General features: G+C 44.6%; 1 protein-coding gene and 1 pseudogene across 1 annotated transcript in view; one reads left to right on the forward strand and one right to left on the reverse strand.

Annotated features, from left to right (window-relative positions):
- ST6GALNAC3 (ST6 N-acetylgalactosaminide alpha-2,6-sialyltransferase 3) overlaps window positions 1-24,556 on the reverse strand; it is a 557,649-nt gene that overhangs the window by 494,827 nt on the left and 38,266 nt on the right. The window lies entirely within an intron of this gene.
- On the forward strand, window positions 725-830 carry LOC119626525 (small nucleolar RNA U3; annotated as a pseudogene).

Below are 24,556 nucleotides of genomic sequence, written 5' to 3' on the forward strand. Positions count from 1 at the left end.
TGCATTTATAAATGGGCTGTAGCTGTCACTTTTTATTAGCTATTTACAATGAAGAGTATAAACTTCTAAAATAAAGCACCTGTGTTAAGAATTCTGCCATGAGCCTGTTAGAGGTGGGCAGTGCAGCTTCCCAGCCCTGTGCAGCTGATTCCAGACTGCTCATGAGCAAGCACAAAAGACCTGGTCTCAAAAGGGCCCCATCCTGAGCAGAAAAGCCTGGGGTATGTGACCAAATCACAGATTCAAGGCACACCTGAGCCAGAGCCAAGTCTTTCAAGAGAAAAGACTGGGGCTCCTTACCCACAACACAGATAGGGACACATATGATGCCCGGAATCAATAATATACACCTAAGATTACAGTAGAGCCGCATGGGTGGAAATCTATCCAGGCAGGAAATAATCACCTTTCTACCTGTATGTCTATGTGCTGAATTGGGCCTTGAAGAAGTTGCCTGAAAGGAGAAATCCAATCTTGGGTGGCAGGTGGCTCTACTATGGGGTCCCTCACCTGATGTTCAATTTGCTTCACAGCATGGCATGATATATGGGATATTTGGTAGCCATTAAAATGCATACCCAAAAGAACACAGGTTTTTCAAGTCAGCTCAATGTCCAATGAATTTTGACTTTGGTCCTCATTGGCTATTTGATCTGAGTAGGTGAAACAGTCTAAGTCTTAAGTTTCCTCAACTGCAAAATAGCGATAATAATGTCCAACTCACAAGACTATACTTTCAGGGATCATTTCTATAGTTTGTTACTAGAGAAGTTTCTCTGAACGTGTAGAGCACCTCAAAAGAACAAAGCTGGAGGCATCACGCTATCTGACTTCAAACTATACTACAAGGCTACAGTAACCAAAACAGCATGGTACTGGTACCAAAACAGAGATATAGACCAATGGAACAGAACAGAGTCCTCAGAAATAATACCACACATCTACAGCCATCTGATCTTTGACAAACCTGAGAGAAACAAGAAATGGGGAAAGGATTCCCTATTTAATAAACGGTGCTGGGAAAATTGGCTAGCCATAAGTAGAAAGCTGAAACTGGATCCTTTCCTTACTCCTTATACGAAAATTAATTCAAGATGGATTAGAGACTTAAATGTTAGACCTAATACCATAAAAATCCTAGAGGAAAACCTAGGTAGTACCATTCAGGACAAAGGCATGGGCAAAGACTTCATGTCTAAAACACCAAAAGCAACAGCAGCAAAAGCCAAAATTGACAAATGGGATCTCATTAAACTAAAGAGCTTCTGCACAGCAAAAGAAACTACCATCAGAGTGAACAGGCAACCTACAGAATAGAAGAAAATGTTTGCAATCTACTCATCTGACAAAGGGCTAATATCCGGAACCTACAAAGAACTCAAACAAATTTACAAGAAAAAAACAAACAACCCTATCAAAAAGTGGGCAAAGGATATGAACAGACCTTTCTCAAAAGAAGACATTCATACAGCCAACAGACACATGAAAAAATGCTCATCATCACTGGCCATCAGAGAAATGCAAATCAAAACCACAATGAGATACCATCTCACACCAGTTAGAATGGCGATCATTCAAAAGTCAGGAAACAACAGGTGCTGGAGAGGATGTGGAGAAATAGGAACACTTTTACACTGTTGGTGGGATTGTAAACTAGTTCAACCATTATGGAAAACAGTATGGCGATTCCTCAAGGATCTAGAACTAGATGTACCATATGACCCAGCCATCCCATTACTGGGTATATACCCAAAGGATTATAAATCACGCTGCTATAAAGACACATGCACACGTATGTTTATTGCAGCACTATTCACAATAGCAAAGACTTGGAATCAACCCAAATGTCCATCAGTGACAGATTGGATTAAGAAAATGTGGCACATATACACCATGGAATACTATGCAGCCATAAAAAAAGATGAGTTTGTGTCCTTTGTAGGGACATGGATGCAGCTGGAAACCATCATTCTAGCAAACTATCACAAGAACAGAAAACCAAACACTGCATGTTCTCACTCATAGGTGGGAACTGAACAATGAGATCACTTGGACTCAGGAAGGGGAACATCACACACCGGGGCTTATCATGGGGAGGCGGGAGGGGGGAGGGATTGCATTGGGAGTTATACCTGATGTAAATGACAAGTTGATGGGTGCTGACGAGTTGATGGGTGCAGCACACCAACATGGCACAAGTATACATATGTAACAAACCTGCACGTTATGCACGTGTACCCTAGAACTTAAAGTATAATAATAATAATAAATAAATAAAAAATAATAATAATGTCCAACTCACTAGAGTGCTGCAGTAAATGAGCTACTTTATGTAAAAATACTCAATTCATTTTTCATCATATCAGTAGATGTTCAAATATTTCGTTCATTTTTAAAACAAGTCACACAACATGGAACATACATACTAAGTTAAAGATATATCACAAATGCAAAACACTACTTTGTGCAATAAAGCAAGCAAATAAACATATAAAACAGAATAGGAACAAATGCTCTAAATCTTAGCCATGCTATATTTGTATGGAGGGCATATTAGCAAGTTTTTAAATTATTTTCCAAATTTACTTTTAAGAAGAAAATATTACTTTTTTTTTTTTTTTTTTTTTTTTTGAGACAGAGTCTCACTCTATTGCCCAGGCAATTCAGTGGCGCAATCTTGGCTCACTGCAACCTCCGCCTCCTGAGTTCAAGTGATTCTCCTGCCTCAACCTCCCAAGTAGCTGGGATTACAGGCACGTCTCACCACGCCTGGCTAATTTTGTATTTTTAGTAGAGACGGGGATTTACCATGTTGGCCAGGCTGGTCTCGAATTTCTGACTTCAGGTGATCTGCCTGCCTTGGCCTCCCAAAATGTTGGGATTACAGGCGTGAGCCACCGTGCCCGGCCAGAAAGTATTACTTCTATAATGGCTAGATGTTATAGTTTTAATAACAGGTAGTTATTAAGCCTGAGCATTCTTGAAAGAGACAGTGTCTGAAGACAGTGCTTTTCATGACACAGACACAAGGCAAGAGCCATTGCCCCAGCAGCTGGTAGAACACTAACCATGCAGGAGTTCAGGTGCTGCACCTTTGGTCAGGAGGGCACAAACAGGAAACAAGCAGTGGCCACCTCTGGAGGGGCTCGCACCTAAGGGACTCGCAGGGAAGAAAAGATGAGGGAAAAGGGACGTCTGAAAACTGAGCAGGAAAAAGCCCAATACTGTCTCTGACCTGTCTCCTAACCCATGGTTAAACCACTGGCTGATGTGGGACACCCCTCCACAGCATGACAGTCACAGAATGTTAGAGCTGGAGGATACCGCAGGTGTCATCTGTCCAGTGCCCTCATCTCATAGACTAGGAGCTTCAGGCCTGGAAAAGTTGAAGGTCATTTACTCATTCTCAATTCAATCAACAATTTCTATTCAAAGTGCCAACTACAAGCCAGACATTACTCAGTTTCAATGAGTAGAGATACAGCTGTGAGCAAAGTACCTGCCTTCTGGAGAATGTATAGGGGAGGAAAAGAAATAAACATACAATGTATAATGCTGAGGAAGCAGCCATCTTGTGATCTGTCTGTCATTCCACAGGATTGCCTAATCAGTGCCCTGGGCCTGGGACATTCCCTAATCTAGAGGCCAGGTTTCCAGCTATTCCTTGGCCTCAGAGTCTTCTTCCTTATTTGTGTAAATATTTCCCTGTTCTGGGTATGCAGTAAATTTCCTTGTACTGCTTAAGCGTGTGTGTCAATGGCTCCTGGACAGCTCCACTTGTCTATATGACTAGGTGGAGTGCTGGGATTGGGTCTTTGCCTGTAACCTAAAGGGCTGCATGCAGGCCATCGCCCTGCATTGGTTATCAGGAGGGGCCCATCTTCACGTCATTCTGTGAGTAGAGCATTTTTCCAACCAGCCCTTGTGCATGGAGTCCTCCTTGGTGACTCCAAACCTGTAGAAAATGAGTGAGTAAAGGTCTGTGGGATCCTCCTCCTGAAAGTCAACAATATATGCTCTCTGCTGTCCTCCACATGAATGGAATCCTCCCCTGAGATCAGCAGCTGGATCTTCCTGCTGCACAGTTTCTGGAAGTCAGCAGGTTTGCCAAGGATGCTTACTGTGGTCTCGCCAAAAGCAACGGCTTATGTTTCTGCCCCCAGATCTCTAGGGAGTAACGAGCTGGCAGAAATTTTGCCCACCCTCTGCATATAGGTGGACAAATGAGATTTACCAAATCTCCCCTTAGACCGGGATGACTTGGGCCAATGGGTCATATGGTGGAGAGACAGAGGGTGGAACCTATGGCGGAGATATAAGAGGAGCAGGAAAACTATCCCTTGACTGCTGGCCACCTTGCTGCTTGTACACCTATGGCCCGACAATTAGGAGCTCTAATGCAGACTGAAGGTCCCTAGGACAGAGCTCCAACCAGTGAGGCTCTGCAGCCACAGGCAGGTGAGATCCATTTTCCCTCAATGCCAAAGGCTGATGGTGTCCCTGAACATTAAACCATGGAAATGTGCTCAATTTCTGGCAGCAAGATAAGGAAATTAAAGAATAGATGTGGGCAGAGGCCAGGAGAGTCGCAAGCTACCTGGTTGGTGTGCCTGTTGGATGAGGGGGCCTTGCAGACCCAAGTGTCTCCAGCAGAAAGATGTAGTTTGAGGAAGTTGACAACCCATCCCCCTACTATAGCATATTTTCACCTGCATCACAGACAACAACTAACAGGACTTGACTGAGACAAACTGATGCCACTATTAGTTTTGGGTGACTGGAGGCATAACCACAGTGTATGCTACTGCAGGGGAATTTCTTAGAAGCAAGGCTTCTTGGAAAATGGTTCAGAAAACCATTATGGCCATTAAGATAAAGGCCATTGACAGACATGGCTGTAGGACCCTCCCCCAGATGGGATGTAGATGAAGCTGTCCTACCTTGTACAGCCCTAGAGGCCTTTAAAAGGCAAGATTTCCCATAACAGAAGACTTCCTTTTCCCTTCTTCTGTCCCTGGGATGACAATGAGTGAGGTGGTGGAGACACACCTCTGCAATGTCCTGTCATCTGGTGGAGGGAGCTGCAAGGTGGAGGCCATTATAGCTGTGGCTGAGACCTGAGCAGTAGAAACCTCTACAAGTGGTCCTCCAAGGGCCAAAAGGGGAGACAATCAGAGGGGCAGGACTCGTGTGCAGTGCAATGTGGTTGTAGCTTCTAAACAAAGGATAAATAAGACTGAGATGGAGTCTCCACTGAAGAACTTTCTCCACGACATAAAGGGAAAAGAGAACCCCCTAAATTAGAGATGAAGGACCTCATGCAGATCATTAAGAAACAGAAAGAGGGGAGCTCACCAAATTGGAAGGATTTAGAATCTTGGATTGCCACCCAGAAGATTCAGATACTCCCCCTCCTCCCCACCGGAGGGAAGGCAAGCTGCTGCTGGAGTTTCCCAATACCCAGCTTGGATAGTGAGGAAAATGGTGGTTCCAATTATGAGCTAGACTCAGATAAAGAGGAGGAGCTGTGTTACCTATATCTTGACTCCTTTTAAAAAGCACGATTGGGGTAGGGCCAAAGGTTCCATGCTCCCACAGAGACCTGAAGCTCTGTGCCCCTGTGGGGGTGGATGGGAAATATGGGGGTGGGGGAGAGTATGAAAACAAGCATGGGGCTATTAGACACTGTTGCTTAGTGATTATTACAACAAGCCCCCACAAGGGGAGGAGTGGAACAGTGGCTTTGTGTGTTTTGGGGGAGGGCATGGTAGCCCATAGAAAACAAACATGTACTTATGGGCAAGACAATTTCGGTGCCAATGATCATGGTACCCCTTGCATCATGTGTTATGGGTAACGACAGTTTGATAGCCCATGACACTGAAAACCAGGGTCACCTGCAGGAATATGCACTGCACCTCCCCACAGCAATATTTGAGCCATGTGAGCCAAATACACTCCTCCTCTTCCTCCTCCCAGAATTGCCCAAGCCCATATCCATTGTGGAAAGAAAGACATTACTCTTTTAATACAAGAATAAATTACCTGGCGCAAGCAGGAGTGCATCAAACAACTTTGTCAATTTAATATCATGGTCAAAAAGGCCTCCAACACAGGGAGGCTGAGAGGCTACATCAGCCTCCGTGCCCCAGAGGCTGGCTTGGACTATTGCAGCCAAATGCCTTGACCCCTGAGTGCTGGTGATCATCCCGTTTTTCTGGGTCGGTGGCAGTTCATTCTGGAGACTGGTATGCTGTCACAGACTAGGCCAATGCCTTTTTCTCAATTTCCCAGGGGCAGGAAGACCAGGATTAATTTGCAACCTGTGGAATGGCTTGTAATACACTTTTTCTGTCTTCCCTTAGGGGTCCCTTCATGACCCTGCCATTTGTCAGCAATGGGTAGGGCTTGATTTACAGCAAGCCCAAGTCAGGTTTAATAGATGGCATCTTCTTTGTGAGTCCCACTGAAGAACAAGTGGCCTTGGCTTTTTGTTCGATCACCAATGCGAGGACTAACAACAGTTGGGCCATAAATCCAGATAAGATTCAAGGACCTACCCAACAAGTACAATTTCTCAGGACCATCTGGGCATAAAATCAACAGAGTATCACGGAGAAGGTTAAATAGAAGTTACAGTCCCTGGCTCTCCCACTGATAAAATAGAAGCACAGCAGCTGGTGGATCTCTTCAGACATTGGAGACAACACATACCCCATCTGGGTATCCTTCTGGCCCTCTTGTCAAGGTGGCACAAAAGACAGCAACCTTCAAATGGGGCACTTCTCAGCAATGAGCAATGAAAACTACTCAGCAAGCCATGGCCCAGGCCCTGGCTCTGAGTGGGACATTTGGAGCCTGCCAGCCCCATGAAACTTCAGATGTCCACAGCACCCAACATGCTGAATCAGTAGCAGTAGGAAACCACCTCTGGGCGGGGTGCAACCTCTGCGATTCTGGACACACAAGCTGCCTGAAGCTGCTGCCGAATACATACCCTTTATAGGCAGCTTCTTGCTTGCTATTAGGTTCTGGTGGAGACTGAACATCTCACTACCAAAGCACAATATATGATTCTGAGGCTGAAGCGCTCATCCTTACTTGGGTTCTCACCAATCTCACTAATAAAAACCGACAAGTTCAGGAGGGTTCCATCATCAAATGGAAATGTTACACCTAAGATTGAGTTAGGCCAGGACCCCAAGGGGTCAACTACATGAGCAGGTGGCCACCCTGCCAGAGGGAGCACAGCACTGGTCCCTTCCCTGGTCATGTGGGCCATGATGAAGAGGTTCCAGCTGAAAGCATGGCCTAGTTTACCCAGGCTTCTGCAAAATGAGTTGATGGAGTCCACTGTGCCCCCCACAGCCACCCACCCCATGGAGAGCCATTCTTACCTGAAACTGGAAGAGAACACTTGGCCCATGGGGCTGAATTTCGCGTGGCGGTAATGGTGTACAAGCCACCCTACCCCACACACCTTGCTACGTCTTTGTCGATTACTGGGTGGTGGTCTAGCCATTTCTTCAGGAGACTGGCAACTACATGACTGAACTATTAAAAATCTGTGTGGCAACAGGGACTATGGCAAGTTTGCTGCAGGAAATGGGCAAATCTTTATCACTCATGTATATGCTCCCAGCAAAGTGCCTCTTAAATAAGAACACAAGGGGAATTCCTAAGGTATCAGAGCCTGTCCAAAACAAGTTGGAACGGTCACACGTTGGGTGCTTCAATGAACCAGTCATGGAATCCCATTTCAAATGCAGGAATGGGCCAAATCCATGGGTGTAATCCTTGAAGACACAGAAGCCCAGAATGTGGTGCAATTCCCACCAATCAGCCCAAAGAGTATGATGAGAATTATGACCTATCCTGAGGGGCATCAGCAGACTCATTTGGCACATGGATCATACTGGATCTTTAACACCCAGCGTGGATTCTTCTGGTGCCTCACAGCAGCTGACACCTACTTAAGGTTTAGAACGTTATCTCTGTGCTTCATGTGAATGCCAGTACCACAATAGTTTCCCTGGAAAAAAAATATTTGCCATGAGTTTGGGTACCCTACTGAACTCCAATCAAATCAGGGCACTTCTTTGATAGCACAAGTCACAAAACAATGGGCGCAATTCCATGGCATATGCTGCACCTCCCACATTCACACCACCCATAAGCTAAGAGAGCCATGGAGCAGTGGAATGGAAGACAAAATCAACAATTAAAGAAGGGATGTAAAGAAGGATTCTTAACAGGGTGATACCCTCACTTCACTGGGGCCATTTGGACACTTGACACTGCACTCCAGCCAAAGAGAAACAACATTGAAATGCACATTGGAGAATCCTGAGTTTGGCAGGGATAGAGGAGCAGGCAGTCACCTGATTAGGCTGTGACTGAGGCATCCCAATCTGTGTACTCAATCACTCCTTTAGTTTCTCCTTCTGGAACACTGTGCCCAGAGTGGTCTGTGGTCCCTGCAGTGGTAGTGCCTGACGGGGATGCCCATCCCTTATTCTAACTTGGAAGTTATGCCGCCCCATGTTTTCTCACCTCCTTGGGACCCCACAGGAAAGAAGAGGGTCATAAAACACCACATACCAAAATCCCCCTGGTAGCATCAGGAACTCCCAACTCCCCTGTAGAGGTGGGTGATGTTATAGGACATGCAAAATTTGTCCAAGACATAACCTCACTGCCTCAATTGGATGATCAGGGCAGAGAGGTTTGAGTAAACAGCAAGAGCAATGTGTTCCTGCAGAGGTGGTAGCTCTTGGGTTAGGAAAGATGGCCTGGGTGATTCTCCGGGGCAGAGTCCATGCTATTGCTAACGTATCTTGCTGTGTGTACATCAAGTATTCAGGAAAAGCAATCTACCTTCAAGCAGGATGATTGTTGTCTGTAAACCTGTGTATCCACTAGACTCTTCCTCTGACTTTTTTAACTGACTAAATCCCAGCACCTGGGGCTCAGGGCTGAGAACCAGGGAGGCCTGATCATCTTCCTTGGACTGGCCCTGTTAGTGGCCCTGACAAAGTGCTATCTCAGTTGGGCAGGGAAGCTGTGAGCCATGAGACTCATTCTAGGACCATGCTGAAAACACCTCCATCTTCAGTGGTGACTATGCAAGCACTGCATATTTGCTCTTTGTCCTATTGGGTGTGACATGTTTGAGGTTTTTGTCCTGGCATCTTGATGAGGGTCTGGGGATGTGCTGTGGGGGAAGCAGCCATTGCTCAGCCTGTCATTCCTCCCCAGGATTGCCCAGTCAGTGCCCTGGACCAGGAACCTTCCCTCATCTGGAGCTGCCACTGGCTCCCAGATTCTTCTTCCTCATTGGGAGAAGTTTTTCCTTGTTCTGGGGGCAAACCTTTCTTGTACTGCTTAAGTGTATGCATCATATGGCATTTGGCCAGTCCACTTGTATATCTGCTCCCCTTGAGGGGGGAATGGGGTGATCTCCTGCAGTAGAGCAGCCTGTGTACAGTCTTCTACTTTATCTGGAGGGAACTGCTAACCATGGGAGACTGGCACATGCTGCAGATGCTGATCTTGCTGTGCATTTTCTCCTTTCTGTGAAAAAAGCATTGTTCCAACCAGCACCTTGTGTGCTGAGGTCTCCTTGGGGATTCCAAGCCCATAAGCGATGCAGGGGCCAAGGTCAATGGGCTCCGACTTCTGCGGTTGGTGGTGTTATACTCTTTGCTATCCTCCACAGGTTGACAATGCCCACCTGGGACTGGCAGCCTGATCTTCCTGTCTGACACATAACATAATGTCAGGTAGGAATAACTGCTACATAGGAACATCAAGCAGAGGAAGAAAAAAGAACATAGGGAGAATAACAGAAGATGAAGCTGGGTCATGTAGGGCCTTAAAGGTGAGAGTAAAGACTACAGATACTATTCTAATGTGATGAGAGAAATGGGAGGGTGTGCACAGGGTCACCTACCTGGTGGTGACAGCCTCCAGGCTCACTTTCTATGGCTCCTGGCACTAATGGGAGATGAGACTGCCTCCCTAGGTGGGCAGTCAGCCCTTTTATCACTGTCTCATCTCAGAAGACAGACATCGCTGACATATTACCAGGTGCCCTTGCAGATTTTATTCCAACATTTGATGCCACTAAAAGCAGCAATAATACTTTCCTCAGGGTCATGGTGAGGGATCCATGACACAATCCATGTAAAACATTTAACACAGCACATGCCAGAAGCACATAATAAATGTTTATTATTCAATCGCACAGTAAAATAGAAGAATAGACAAGTCCATTTAACACACGAAATTTATTGTAAATAAAGACAGAACCTTCACTTTATTTCCATTTCAAATTTGCCATTAAGTCTACATTTTGAGTAACACAGTTCTTGCCATGCTTCCTTTAGTTACCATGCACCTCATCACCATCTGTTATGAGAGAGCAGGAAATTTATATCTTTAAGCCAGAGTAGATACAGTATTACTCTGCTGCCAATTAAAACATTACTAATGGTTTGGGGCCCCAGGTGGCTTTTCATGCTGATTAAAAACCCCAGGGGCAGTCAGTCTTCCCCACAGCAAGTTGTTTGGGCCTCTCCATGATGCTTCGTCATTTATACAACCACCCATGTTTTGAGGATATGCACTTCACAGAGCGCACTACAATGAACTCACAGAAGTTCTGAAGATGATTCCATAAATCTACTTCAAAACTACCTCAAAACTTCCCTTTTAAAAGATCACTGCAACACTGAGCAATTTTGAACTCTGTTAGCATCATTTTCTTATGTGCCTAATAAAAGTCTTTTAGAAGTACAAAATCTAGTTTACTGAAGGTATGACGGTCACACCCTTGCTGGACTCAAGAAGGCTGAGACAAGACATTTATCAAAGACCCTGATGAGAGGTATTTATACTCTTCCCTTGACTTTTTTAACTGAAGAAATCGCAGCACCTGGGGCTGCCTGAAAGTCCACTGGGAGTGAGGCACTTTACATGCACAATCACCTTTAGTTCTGAACACAATATGGCAAGGCAGATACGGTCGTGCCCCCATTACAAACATGGGAATGGAACTGCAGAACAGCGACACTGTTTGCTCAGCATGAAGGGAGAGCTGGGACTCAAACTCATGGCTCTGAATCCAAAGCCCACACTCTTGTTCTGCTGAGTGCTGCGTCCCAGAGCAAAAGTTAGGGGACAGTATCCTGTATGTCACTAAGGAAGATGTTCACTTGATTAAGAAAAGAAAAAAGTACGGTATCATGAAATGTATTCAGTTATGTATACAAGGTATATTCATTCCTCATGAAAGACAGTGAGACAGAGAGAGAGGAAGGAAGGAAAGAAGGAAGGGGGGGAGGGAGGGAGGGAAAAGAAAGAAGGAAAGAAGAAAGACTTTTCCCTTAAGGCCATCACTTACCAAGTTTTATGGTTACTAATTAATTCCTTTTGAAACAGGGGCCTAAGGTTAATGAGCGCATGAGAGAAAGAGGGAAATAAATGTAGATGGCAGGCATTTAAAAAATACTAAAAAGGTGGACGGGCAGGGAGAGAAAAAAAATGTTGAGAAAATAGAAGACTGTTTGTGGTCATTTCTCTTGAAATATTTGAAGTAACTTCCTTATCAGCGAGACTCTCGAGACAGACCTCTAAAAACATCTTTCAAGGCAAAGAAACGAGGCCCTATACTATCTGGGGGGGGGGGGGCAGGATCTCTGTATTAACTTAAGTCTTGAAAATCCAATAAGATTTCCAGACAGAATCCCAGGGGACCTTGCTGTCTCCAACACCAGCAGGAAGATTTACACTAACTGAATACGGCTTTCTGCAGGGCCCGCTCAATTGGCTCCATCTATCTAAATAGGATTCTAACATAGTAACTGGGAATAAAAGCAGGAGATTGGTGTGGTGAGTGTCAGTGAAGACTTTAGCATGAACACAAATGGCATATTCTGACTGGTGTTTAAAAATGTATCAGGATGAAGTAGATCTGGTGTTAAAGAAAAGGCAGGGAAACCAAAAGGTATCCCCCCCAGAGTCACAAAAGCTAAGATGCCAGATGCGGTCAACAGCAAAGATTTTGAACCCAGCTACAAAAGAGTCTGCTGTCTGCTGATGGGAAACACATGTCTTGTACAGAGAGACTGCTTCTGATCTTCAGAGTGTATTCCAGGTACTAAAACAGGATGACGAAGGATGCTTCACGGCTCTTTCCAGATGGACCACAGAGGTTTGCCCTGCCAGTTAAAAAGGTTCAATGTGAATCTGAGTCCCAAACCAGGGAAGAGGAGCAGAGGGGAGAGAGGTGGAGGAGGGGTCAGAACTGTGAGGATCACTCACATTTAGGGCTATAGCCCACCCAGAGGAGCCTGCTGAGGAGTCCCAGAAAGACCAGATGATGGTGAAGGTGGGACAAAGAGCCAACCAGCAGCCACTGAGGGCTCAATCAATAGGTGCAGTGCCCAAAACCTGAACAAGATCTGATAATGAGGTCCAGGGAACAGGTAACGAGGAAGGGGTGAGGGAAAAATCCCATGTGTGGAATTAAACTAACTGACCTTTGACTCTAAATATAGATTCCAGCAGACAGAAACCTTGTTGGCTGCTCCTGGTCAAATGGGTTTAGAGAGAGGCTGCCCCAGAGACATGTAATGCAAGCTACAAACACATGCCATATAGGAAACTTTAAATTTTCTAGTAGTTACATTAACAAAAAGTAAAGAGAAATAAGTGAAATTTTGATATATTTTCTTAACCCAATAGACCCAAAATACTCACTAGATAATATAAAAATTATCAATGAGCTATTTTACCTTCTTGTTAGTAATGAGATATTTTACATTATTTAATCAAGTCTTTTGTAATCTGGTGTGTATCCTACTCTTGTAGCACATCTGGTTCAGATGCTCCACATTTCAAGTGCTCGGTAGAGCCACATGCAGTTAGTAGCTACCATATTGGACAATGAAGATTAATAGTTGTATACAAATATTTCACCTTTCCCCAAATTTTATTTCAACAATAAAAACCCCTGAAGAAGTAGATGATCAAAAGGAGGTCTCTGAAAGGCCTAGGTAGCAGCAGAATATCAAATCCAGGTAAAGAAAGACTGGGACAATTAAGGAGCTTTTTAACACTATCACAAGAGGGAAAAAAGTTGGGGACAGGCTGACCCCGTGTTTGTTGCTGAAGAGTAGAACAGATGACAGCTGCTGTGAAATGGAAATCAGAGCTGGTTCCCTGTTAGGAATAAGTCAATACAGGTTTTTAATACACAGTCAGTGGAGAGCGGCACGTCTGCAGCCAGGGACAGACTACATTATGCAAGGTCAAGTAGGGAGGACGGCAACTCACCCACAGAAACAGGCCCCTCCCCAGCCCAGTCAATGCCATCTAAGAAGATTGCTATCTGGAACTTTTCAAAACCTTTTAGTCATCTCTTCACATCACCTCGAAAGAATGCGCATGATTTCTTCATCACGGAGATGCTAACGGGACTCAGCTTCATGGCTCTCTACCTCCATCTCATCAGCAGCAAGGCAGGCTCCCCAAGGAGGAAGGGCAGGAACAAAATGAATCGAATTGCCCAGCTGGGGCTCACCTGGCACTCCAGCAATCATAGTCAGGAGCTCCACTAAATTCTGCTTGCCTCTTTTTCTCTTCTTTTTAAGACATAGTTTCACTCTTGTTGCCCAGGCTAGAGTGCAATGGCGTGATCTCGGTTCACTGCAACTTCCGCCTCCCGGGTTCAAGCCATTCTCCTGCCTCAGCCTCCCAAGTAGCTGGGATTACAAGCGCCCATCACCACATCTGGCTAATTTAGTAGAGACGGGGTTTCACCATGTTGGCCAGGCCAGTCTCAAAATCCTGATCTCAGGTGATCCACCTGTCTCAGCCTCCCAAAGTGCTGGGATTACAGGCATGAGCTGCTGCACCCACTCTCTGCTTGCCTCTTTTCTCTAGCTTTTGAGACCCTCACAGCTGCATCTGGAACCAAAAGTGTTCTTTTTCTCTTCTGATAACCCCAAAAGTTGTTCATTAGAAACTGTCACTCCTGAGAGAAGAAGAGGTCAAAGCATTGGCACCTAAGCCTATGAAATGAAAGCAGATTCCTGCTTACCTCTCCAGCCTCATCCCCCACATGTCCTTACCTTCCTCACCTCCTGTTTTGTACTTTAGTAACACCATGCAGCTAGCAGGTGCTTGCTCTCTCTCCCTCATGCACGCAAGCGCACATACATGCACATGCTTGTGCACACACATGCATACACAGCCAAGAAGAGAGACAGAATTGTGCTCATGTAGTTAATACACCAGGCTTTAAAGACAAACCTGAGTTCCACTGCTAACATTTGCTAGCTGTGTCAACTTGGGCGAATTACTTGGCCTCAGTGAGTGAGTTTCCTTCCCTTGAAAATGGGGATAATAATCATGTGTACTTCACAAAGACATGTACTTTGAGTTCAATCTTTAACTCAAAGATTAAAATGAGTTAATGTTTTAAAACAAAGGCATTCAAAATTAAAATGAGGCCAGGCATGGTGGTTCATGCCTCCTAACACTTTGGGAGGCTGAGGTGGGCAGATCACTTGAGGTCAAGAGTTGGAGACCAGCCTGGCCAGCATGGTGAAACCCCATCTCTACCAAAAAATACAAAAATTAGCCAGGCGTCATGGTGTGTGCTTGTAGTCTCAGCTATTTGGGAGGCTGAGGCATGAGAACTGCTTGAACCCAGGAGGTAGAGGTTTCAGTGAGCTGAGATCGTGCCACTGCACTCCAGCCTGGGTGACAGAGTAATTCGTTTTTGGCCCATAAAATTAATTTCCCCCCCACCAAAAAAAAAATTAAAACTAGTAGAACTGGGCCTGGAGCATGCTAAGAACTACTTGTGTTTACTATTATTTGTTATACTATTATTCAGTATTCAATAGGTGAAAGCTATGATTATTATTAATAAAATATTTACTCCTTCCTTCAAACATTACCTCAGCTATGACCTCATTCTGCCAGCTATTCCTGACCAAGCACTATACCTAACCCCTTACTGACCACACACAAAAAATGCACTCACACACTCACTTAGAGTGGACGCTCCTCTCTGGGCAGCTTCCTGCTCTTCCCGTTCTTAACACAATCTCATTGTGTGCAATAATTATCTGCTTATGTGTTTGTCACTTTCCCTACAGCAAAGCTTCTTTTTTTTTTTTTTGAGATGGAGTCTCACTCTGTCACCCAGGCTGGAGTGCAATGGCATAATCTCGGCTCACTGCAACCTCTGCCTCCCGGGTCCAAGCGATTCTCCTGTCTCAGTCTCCCAAGTAGCTGGTAGCTGGTATTCCAGGCATCTGCCACCATGCCCAGCTAATTTTTGTATTTTTAGTAGAGATGGGGTTTCACCATGTTGGCCAGGCTGGTCTTGAACTCCTGACCTCAGGTAACACACCTGCCTCGGCCTCCCAAAGTGCTGGGATTACAGGCGTGAGCCACTGCGCCCAGCCAGCAAAACTTCTTAAACATTAATGTGCAGAGGAATCACCTGGACATCTTGTGAAAATGCAGATCTGGATTCAAGAGATCTGGGGGTGGGGGGTGTCCAGAGATTCTGTGTTTCTAATAAATGTCCAGGTGATGTTGATACTGCTGGTCCACAGACCCCACTCTAAGTAGCACTGACACAGACTACAAGCTCCTCCAGAGCAACAACTGGAGCTGTTTGAGCTTTGTGTCTGTAGCTCTCATCTCAGTCCCCAGCACATGGCATATGCACAACAGAGTCTGGCTGAGCTGATGGAAATGATGCCACCTGTTCCTGGAGCTCACGTACCCCTTTTGCAGCTCACGCACACATCCAGAACATGGGAGGTTCTTTGGGGTCCAGTGAACATTCTCAAGCATAATCACCCCCATATTAAACTCTCCCAAAAAGTTGTGCTGGTCAGGGAGTAACTCTGAGGTATGCAAACACTATACGCACGGTCCCACCTCTCATGAGAGGGTTACAAAATGCGTGCACATAATTACAAGTGGTGCATAGCCAGTGAAGGAGGCTTTCAAGGAGTCTTCAGTTCACCTTGGGAAATTCTCAGTAAATAGCTCAGTGCTTTGCCAGAGAGTAGACAGCCCTTCATTGGCTTGAGAGAGAGAGAGCCATTCATCTGTTCACCTGCCTGCCTCTGAGCAGACACAGGGGCATGTTTGACCTGTGCTGACTGAAATTTGGGAAGGTGTTAGGAAAACAACCACTTTGCTGATATTACAAAATCATACTTTTCTTTAACCACCTATGAAGATAACGCATGGGGGAGGGAAGTGCACATTCTATCCAGAACCAGAAGACCTAGATTTAAACCTCAGGTTTCCTCTGTATACTCACTGAGCTCTTACTATGCACAAGTAATCATTCCAGATTCTGAGAAAATGCAAATTGTCTGCCCTCATGGAACTACCCTCTGAGGGAGAAAGGTAGATGATACACTTACAAGCACTGTATATGCAATATATGGTAGTCGTGCCAAGTGCTCGAATGGGAAAATAAAGCAGGATACACTGACAGTGTCAGGTCAGGCGGGGTGACACGGAAGATAGCCCTGCAGAGGTAAAATTCAAGCAGAGACATGAAAGAAGGGAGGCAGGGAGCCACGCAGATATCTAAGGGAAGAACATTCCAGGCATGTTCCAGGTATGGTTAAACGGCAAGGGGGCTAGAACAGCGTGAGTGAGGCAGAGTGGAAGACAGGAGGTCAGAAATGTAAGGCCAACAAGGGCAGACAGTAGGGCCCAGAACTATTACAAGGAATATGGGTATCCTTTTTCTGAGTATGATATAAACCTCCAGGAGGGTTTGTGTGCAGGGCAGTGGTGTGATCTGACCCACATTTCAAATGTGCTGCTATACAGAGAACAGACAGTGAGGAGGCAAGGCTGGAAGCAGGGAGATGAGATGGGATGTTTTGGCATAAACATCCCAGGTGAGTGAGGGTGGCAGGTGAGGTGGTGGTGGTGGAGAGCCCAGCAGGGCTTGCTGATGGACTGGATGAAAGAACAAAGGGTGATCCCTTGTAGTAAGCAAAAAATTGGCCCACAAATTCCAATATCCTAATCTCCAAAACCTGTGCATATGTTACTTTCCATGCCGAAGGGACTTTGCAGATGTGATGAAATTAAAGATCTTGAGAGGCTGGGATTGTCCTGGAATATCTGGGTGAACCTCAGTGTAATTCCAGAGATCCTTACAAGGGAAAGGTGAAGGCAGAGTCAGAAAGGAGGGCTAGATTCGGAGAAGGAGATGTGATGATGAAAGCAGAGGTCAGTGCAATGCAAGTCACTTGCCAAGGAATATCAGAAGCCCCTAGAAGCTGGAAAAGGCAAGGAAACAGTTTCCTCTGAAGACTCCAGAAGCACTGTAGCCCAGCCGACCCACATTAGATGTCTGGCCTCCAGAAGTGTGAAATCATAAATCTGTACAGCTTTTATGTTGGTGGTAATTTGTTACAGCAACAATAGGAAACTAATGTACCTGGGTTCCCTGGGATGCCATTTACTGAAACAGAGAGCATCAGTGCTCTTCAGAGAAAGAGCAGGAGTCGGGAGCTCTGTTTAGGTCATGCTGGATTTGAGATGCCCATTAGCTATCCAAGTGGAGGTATCAAGTAGACAGATGATAACTGACCCTGGGGCTCAGAGAAAGATTGGAATTTCATGTGACCTTAAGCAAGTCCTATAATATCTCTGAGCTTCAGTGTGTTCTGCAAAATGGGAGTTTTATCTTCTTTACCTATCAAGGATCAAAGGAGACATTCTATGGCAAGTGTTCAAAGTATGCCACTAACATAGGGCATTTGCTATTCCTATAAATCGGCCTCTCACCCAAAGGCAATACGAGTCATTTCTCAGGGACCTTTTAAAGTCTTTTGTTCCCACAAAGCTCACCATATCCCATCAAGTGCCGCAAAATGCAGAGAGCAGTACTTAGGGCAGTATGTGGCCACAATTCTCAAGGAAACACCAGCTCACTCTGGACACATCCAATTAATAGAACTGTAAGGAAAATCCCACCCTCAGCACTTTCAGGAACTGCCACTGTTCCCCCAGTCCAGCCTTGCCAGACTTTAACTGTGACGAGTTTATATTTAACAGCTAAGTGACGGGGATGTATATTTTATTTCCACCTAAATGATTAGTGAGTTTGGAAGGTCCTTCAAGTCCAGTCAGAGAATTCAAAGCTCCCACCAAATGCGGAGTCCATTCATGTGTCCATTGCACATCCATTTGCCGACCACTGGCAGAGGCCAGGCCCAGTGCTGGGCACTCCGGGGTGGAATACAAGGCAGGCCTGTGCTCACAGAACCTATTCTTCCTACAGCCTCTCATGCCTTCTATGATGGAGGCATTTGCTCTTCCTGAGGCTTTAGAGTCCTATGGACCTGCCACTTAAGGACCAATTCCCAAACCTATTCGAATCCCAGTTTCATCATCTGTAAAACAAGGATTACAATCCCTGGAGGGCACCTAGCATAGGACTCTATACTCACGAAATGCTCAATAACTGGCAGACTTAATTGTTATAGTTACTATTGTTGTTCAAGTTTCACCGAACTCTTTTAAATAAACAGTCTAAAATATGCCTCCCTGAAATATCCAGTATGACAGAGTAAGTAAAATCCCTCCTCCCCTGACAGCCTTAAAATACTTGATGGTGGCTTTTATTACTCCTCTTCATCTCTCGTGCAGGTCAAATACACCATCCCTCGCATAACTCAACTCCTAGAACTCCTCCCCATCCTCACTGCATGCTCTTATGTGAACTTAGGTTTGTCCACAGCTCTCTTAAATATGACCCTCAATGGAACATGGCAGTCTGACCAATGTCCAGTAGAATGGGACCATTCTGGAGTAAATATTTAGCATTAAAGGACTTAACAATCATTGCTTCAGTTATTCATGAGGAATTCCAAAGAACATGTTCCAGTGTGAAATTTCAGTGAGATGCGAACTTGGATCCTGTGGTTGATGTACCCAGTGTTTAGAATAGCCATGTAGGTCCGAAGGGCCCAGCATCTTTCTGGCAATAAAACTTGGAGATTCCTCCCTTGTCCTTGGGTGCAGTAATGCCTGTGAAGTGACTACAAACTCAGGTTCCTTGTAAAAAATTGCCATCGGCCGGGGCTGTGGCTCATGCCAGTAATCCCAGCACTTTGGGAGGCCGAGGCAGGTGGATCACAAGGTCAGGAGATCGAAACCAGCCTGACCAACATGGTGAAACCCTGTCTCTACTAAAAATACAAAAACTAGCCAGGCGTGGTGGCTTGCACCTGTAATCCCAACTACTCAGGAGGATGAGGCAAGAGAATCGCTTGAACCTGGGAGGCGGAGGCTGCAGTGAGTTGAGATTGCACCACTGCACTCCAGCCTGGGTGACAGAGTGAGACTCCGTCTCAAAAAAAAAAAAAAAAAAAAAAAAAAAAATTGCCATCAAGCAAGGGAAGATACTTCAGGAAAACTGTATTCACATAAAAAAGGAATGTGCACAGGAAATGAGAATCCTTATAGAAATATGATTTGGGAAAAATAAGGAATATATAAGCATTTCCATATTCACAGGTTTAGGGGTTTGTGAAAGTCTCTAACTGTACCTTTTGCAAGCATCATGTGTCTCTTTATACATATTGATGTAGCCAAAGAATTCCCTAGGGCATCTGCACATGAAATAGGCAGTGTTGTTGGTAAAGCACTGAATTAGGAGACAGGCCCCTAAGCTCCAGACCCAGCTCTGCCCGACCCTGCAAAATTGCTACTCTTTGGGGTTTCAATTTCTGTCTACAAAGTGAGATGGTCGGTTTATGTCAGGGATTCTTAACCTGCTGTCCAAAGACAGGTAAATCAGGGGAGATGTTTACTCACTGAAGTTTCAAAGATATGGATAGGTACTTTATTTCTTTTTTTTGAGACAGAGTCTTGCTCTGTCGCCCAGGCTGGAGTGCAGTGGCGTGATCTCGTCTCACTGCAGGCTCCGCCTCCCGGGTTCACACCATTCTCCTGCCTCAGCCTCCTGAGTAGCTGGGACTACAGGCGCCCGCCACCACACCCGGCTAATTTTTTGTATTTTTTTTTTTTTCTGAACAGAAAGAAAACTGTTTTACTACACAATCAAACTTGAATGTGACACGCATCATAGTCAATCTGCTTAAGATACTGCAGAGACAGAAAGATGGTCACCAAAATTAGTCCACAAGTAGAAGAATTTACAGTACCACATCATATATAGTTCATCCTAAAATCACCTGGAGATTGAAGAGGCTATCTGTGTATGCTAATTGTTTATATTCAATGCCAAATAAACTTTTCACACCTTCATAACAGGAGGTAATTCAGCAGTTTGAAACCAGGTACTTGCTGAAGGTAAGCTTTCATTCTGCTACAAAAATGGTTGAAAAGACTTCTACCATTTTGGTTATTTACATTTTAGAGCAGTGGCTCTGGGCTCTGTGGCACTGGCTACAACTTTTTGTATTTTTAGTAGAGACGGGTTTCACTGAGTTAGCCAGGATGGTCTCAATCTCCTGATCTCGTGATCTGCCCGCCTTGGCCTCTCAAAGTGCTGGGATTACAGGTGTGAGCCACCGCGCCTGGCCATGGATAGGTACATTTTTAAGGTAAAAGAGCAAACAGCATTTATCAAATTCTAGGCATTATGGTAACTGCTTTGCAAAATAATATCCATAATAATGCTAATACTTAAGAACTTACTGTGTCTTGGAACAGAAAACCAAATACCGCATGTTCTCACTCACAAGGGGAAGTTGAACAATGAGAACACATGGACACAGGGAGGGGAACATCACACACCGGGGCCTGTCAGGGGGTCGGTGGCAAGGGGAGGGAGAGCATTAGAACAAATATCTAATGCATGCAGGACTTAAAACCCTATGGGCTGATAGGTGCAGCAAACCACCATGGCACAAGTACACCTACGTAACAAACCTGCACATTCTGCACATGTATCCCAGAACTTAAAGTAGTAAAAAAAAATAACTTACTGTGTTTTATAAATATTATTTTACCAATACAAAAAACTAGCCGGGCGAGGTGGCGGGCGCCTGTAGTCCCAGCTACTCGGGAGGCTGAGGCAGGAGAATGGCGTAAACCCAGGAGGCGGAGCTTGCAGTGAGCTGAGATCTGGCCACTGCACCCCAGCCTGGGTGACAGAGCCAGACTCCATCTCAAAAAAAAAATATATATATATATTATTTTACCAAATCATATTAGTCCCGTGAAGTAGGTACTATTATTACCCCATTTTATCAACAGGAAAACTGAGATTCAGAAAGATCAGGGAACTTGCTTGAAGTCATCTAGCATGCAGATAGCGGAGGTGGAATTCCCACACAGGTCTGAATCCACACAGCCTGCTCTTATCCCATATACTACACTGCTTCCCAATTAGCTTAGTTACCAGGTAACCAGACTAGTTGATCTTACCACAGTGTGGAATTGTCATTAATTTGCCCATCTTTAGGCTAGACCTTCTCAAAGCTCAACAGTGGTTGGCAAGGACTGTTCATTTGAATTAGCAGGCTCAGAGGTTGAATGAACAACCCTGCCATTAGCAGAGTCACACACTCCAAGAGTTGATAATGCAGCAAAGACAGAATTAGGAAAATGCAGTTGGTCACGGTTATATTAAATAAACCACATTTTAGGTTTATGCTAATAATATTGCTGTTTGCATCACCTTCAAAAAGAAATAAAACCCGAGTGGGCTAGAAAGACTCACATCAGAGAGAATGCTACAAGTAAAAGTTCACTTCTTATTAAGTTTTTACACTCAAGTCCATAAGTTATCTTGTCCAATTGTTTTTGCTTAGACTGCAAAGTTCCCTTTCATCACATGTACATTCTTGGGAAATATGAGATGAGCTTAACTTCTCCTGTCCCTTTGTATCCTCAAACTGAACTAGAGGATAATTGACTTTCCATGAATTAAGAAGCTTTAAGGCCCATTTACAATCAGAAGATTGCCCTAAAGCAAAATTATTATACGCATCTGCAAATACCTGCACATATAGAGAAAATAAATTTACATTAGTGACAGAAACTAACTGTGGCAAGTATAAACAGAAAGTGGGGAAAGAAGACTTTTTAGGGGAATACTGTTACATTACAGAATCCAAGACTAGGATACATGTCAGAAAGGTCTGGAACCAGCCTGAAGCATGTGGAGGGCCCAGGAATATGCTGTCCCTCCTTGATTTTACTTTATCTTATTTTTATTTATTTATATTTTTAGACAGAGTCTCACTTTGCCACCCAGGCTGGAGTGCAGTGGCAAGATCTTGGCTCACTGCAACCCCTGCTTCCCAAGTTCAAGCAGTTCTCCTGCCTCAGCCTCCTGATAGCTGGGATTACAGGCGCACGCCACCAGGTCGGGCTAATTTTTGTATTTTTTAGTACAGATGACGTTTTGCCATGCTGGCAAGGCTGGTCTTGAATTCCTGGTCTCAAGTAATCCTCCCACCTCGGCCTCCCAAAGTTCTGGGATTACAGGTGTGAGCCACCGCACCCGGCCAGATTTTATTTTAAATACTCTTTGTGATCTTGCTTCATTCTTCCATCTCTGCTCTTTAGGCTGCTTGACAGAACATGGCCTCCAACAGCTCTTCACTTTATAATCCAATTCCAATACCCCCAAGGAATCAAATAAAACCCCTGGATCAACCACCTGTGGTCGGGACACAGAGTAGCTTAAAACAACATGGCTGCCTCCATGGTAACCAGGGATCTAGAGAAATGGAGAAGCATTTTCCAAATGGGGAAAGGAGCTAAAGGAGAGCTGGTCAAGCTGCAGGCAAATAAAATAATGTGTGTCCCCTCCGTGTCTTTTTTTAAGTGGGCAGAACACTCCTAGTTCATAGAGTCCAAAGTCCTCACTACAGCCCAGGAGACTTCATGGTCTGGGCATACTCACCTTCCCTCATTGAGCTCCTGTCCCTGTATTTTTTTTTTTTTTCCATTCTCTTCAATGACAGATGCACCTTTTTACTCCAATGCCTTTGCATAAGGTCACACACACTCTCTATCCACTTCTCCCTCAACTTATCTTCCACTTAGACTCCCTCAGGACACTCTGTCCACACCATAGCACTGACCACTCTGCAGTGAAAGGGCTACGTAGCTTTTTGGTTGTTGTTTTCCTTCCTTCCTATCATACAATAAGCTTAATGAGAGCAGAGCCTGTCTCTCCAGTTTGTATGTAATTCCATACTACCTAGTACAGTGTCCTGCAGCAGTAAATGCTCAAAATATATTTAACACCTATTTTGGAGTAAAAAAATAAACAAATGAACTAGGTCAAATCCTAAACTTTCAAATGTAATAGTACCCAAAAGGTAGGAGTGGTCTAAAACCAAATAAAGTATTTCTCACACCTCATATTCTGATTCAAAACACTGACATAGACAGGAACCAATTGGCAGGTGATGGCTGGTAAGGACAGCCCTGAAGGCATAAGGGATGCTTTGTTACACCAAGGTAACCCTGAAAACAAAGTCAAACTGTGGTCCACCAAGAAGCAGAATTTCTGTACTCAAAGAAGTCAAATACAGGCTCCCGTCCCCAGTGTCTTTCTAAAAACAGGCTATTAGCCACTCATCTGAAAACCAGAAATCCCACAACATCAAGGTTCTTTTTAACCTAAAATCAAAACATACATTACCAAATGATCATTGATTAAGACCCACAGCTCCTGTTAAATGTAAATGACTCCTTCTGTGGTTTTAATACTAAGTATGGCTTTGGAATATGATTGGCATGTAGTAAATTTAAATTATTTCCCTTCTAACTGACATTAGAAAAATTACAGCTACCCAAATCAGTCATGAATCATGCCAGGTGTTGAGGGCGAGGAGGAGCTACTTGGTTTACTTAGAGGCATACTGAAATATACTGACATGTAGAAAATATACCAAAACCAAGCCTAAGCTTCCAGAGCCAAATTTCCACCATGAAGTGCCTGTAAATATATCCTGAAATGTAATATATCTAACAAGTGATCCTATAGTAGCAGTCTCATTTATTTTTCTCCTTGAAAACGCAAAATCCAATTCTGAAGGACAGACAACAAAATATACACCAAGCCAGTATTTTAAGTGAAGGCAAAACAAAGTTGCCATGTCAATTACTAACTATTGTGGGTATGGACTCACACTGTGGACTCTCTTTAGGATATCTTCTCTACAATCAAGCACTTACATCCAAGAGCAGAAATCTACTTTTTTTTTTTTTTTTTTTTTTTTTTTTTTTTTGAGACAAGGTCTCGCTCTCTCGCCCACGCTGGGGTGTGGTGGCGCAATCTCAGCTCACTGCAATCTCTGCCTCCCAGGTTAAAGTGATTCTCCCACCTCAGCCTCCCAAGTAGCTGTGATCACAGGCATGTGTTGGCATGAGCCACCATGCCTGGCTAATTTTTGTATTTTTAGTAGAGATGGGAGTTTCACCATGTTGACCAGGCTGGTCTCGAACTCCTGACCTCAAGTGATTCCCTCGCCTTGGCCTCTCAAAGTGAGAAGCTTACCAT

The sequence above is a fragment of the Chlorocebus sabaeus genome, chromosome 20 (genome assembly GCF_047675955.1).
Source record: "Chlorocebus sabaeus isolate Y175 chromosome 20, mChlSab1.0.hap1, whole genome shotgun sequence".
In the NCBI taxonomy this organism is placed as follows: domain Eukaryota; kingdom Metazoa; phylum Chordata; class Mammalia; order Primates; family Cercopithecidae; genus Chlorocebus; species Chlorocebus sabaeus.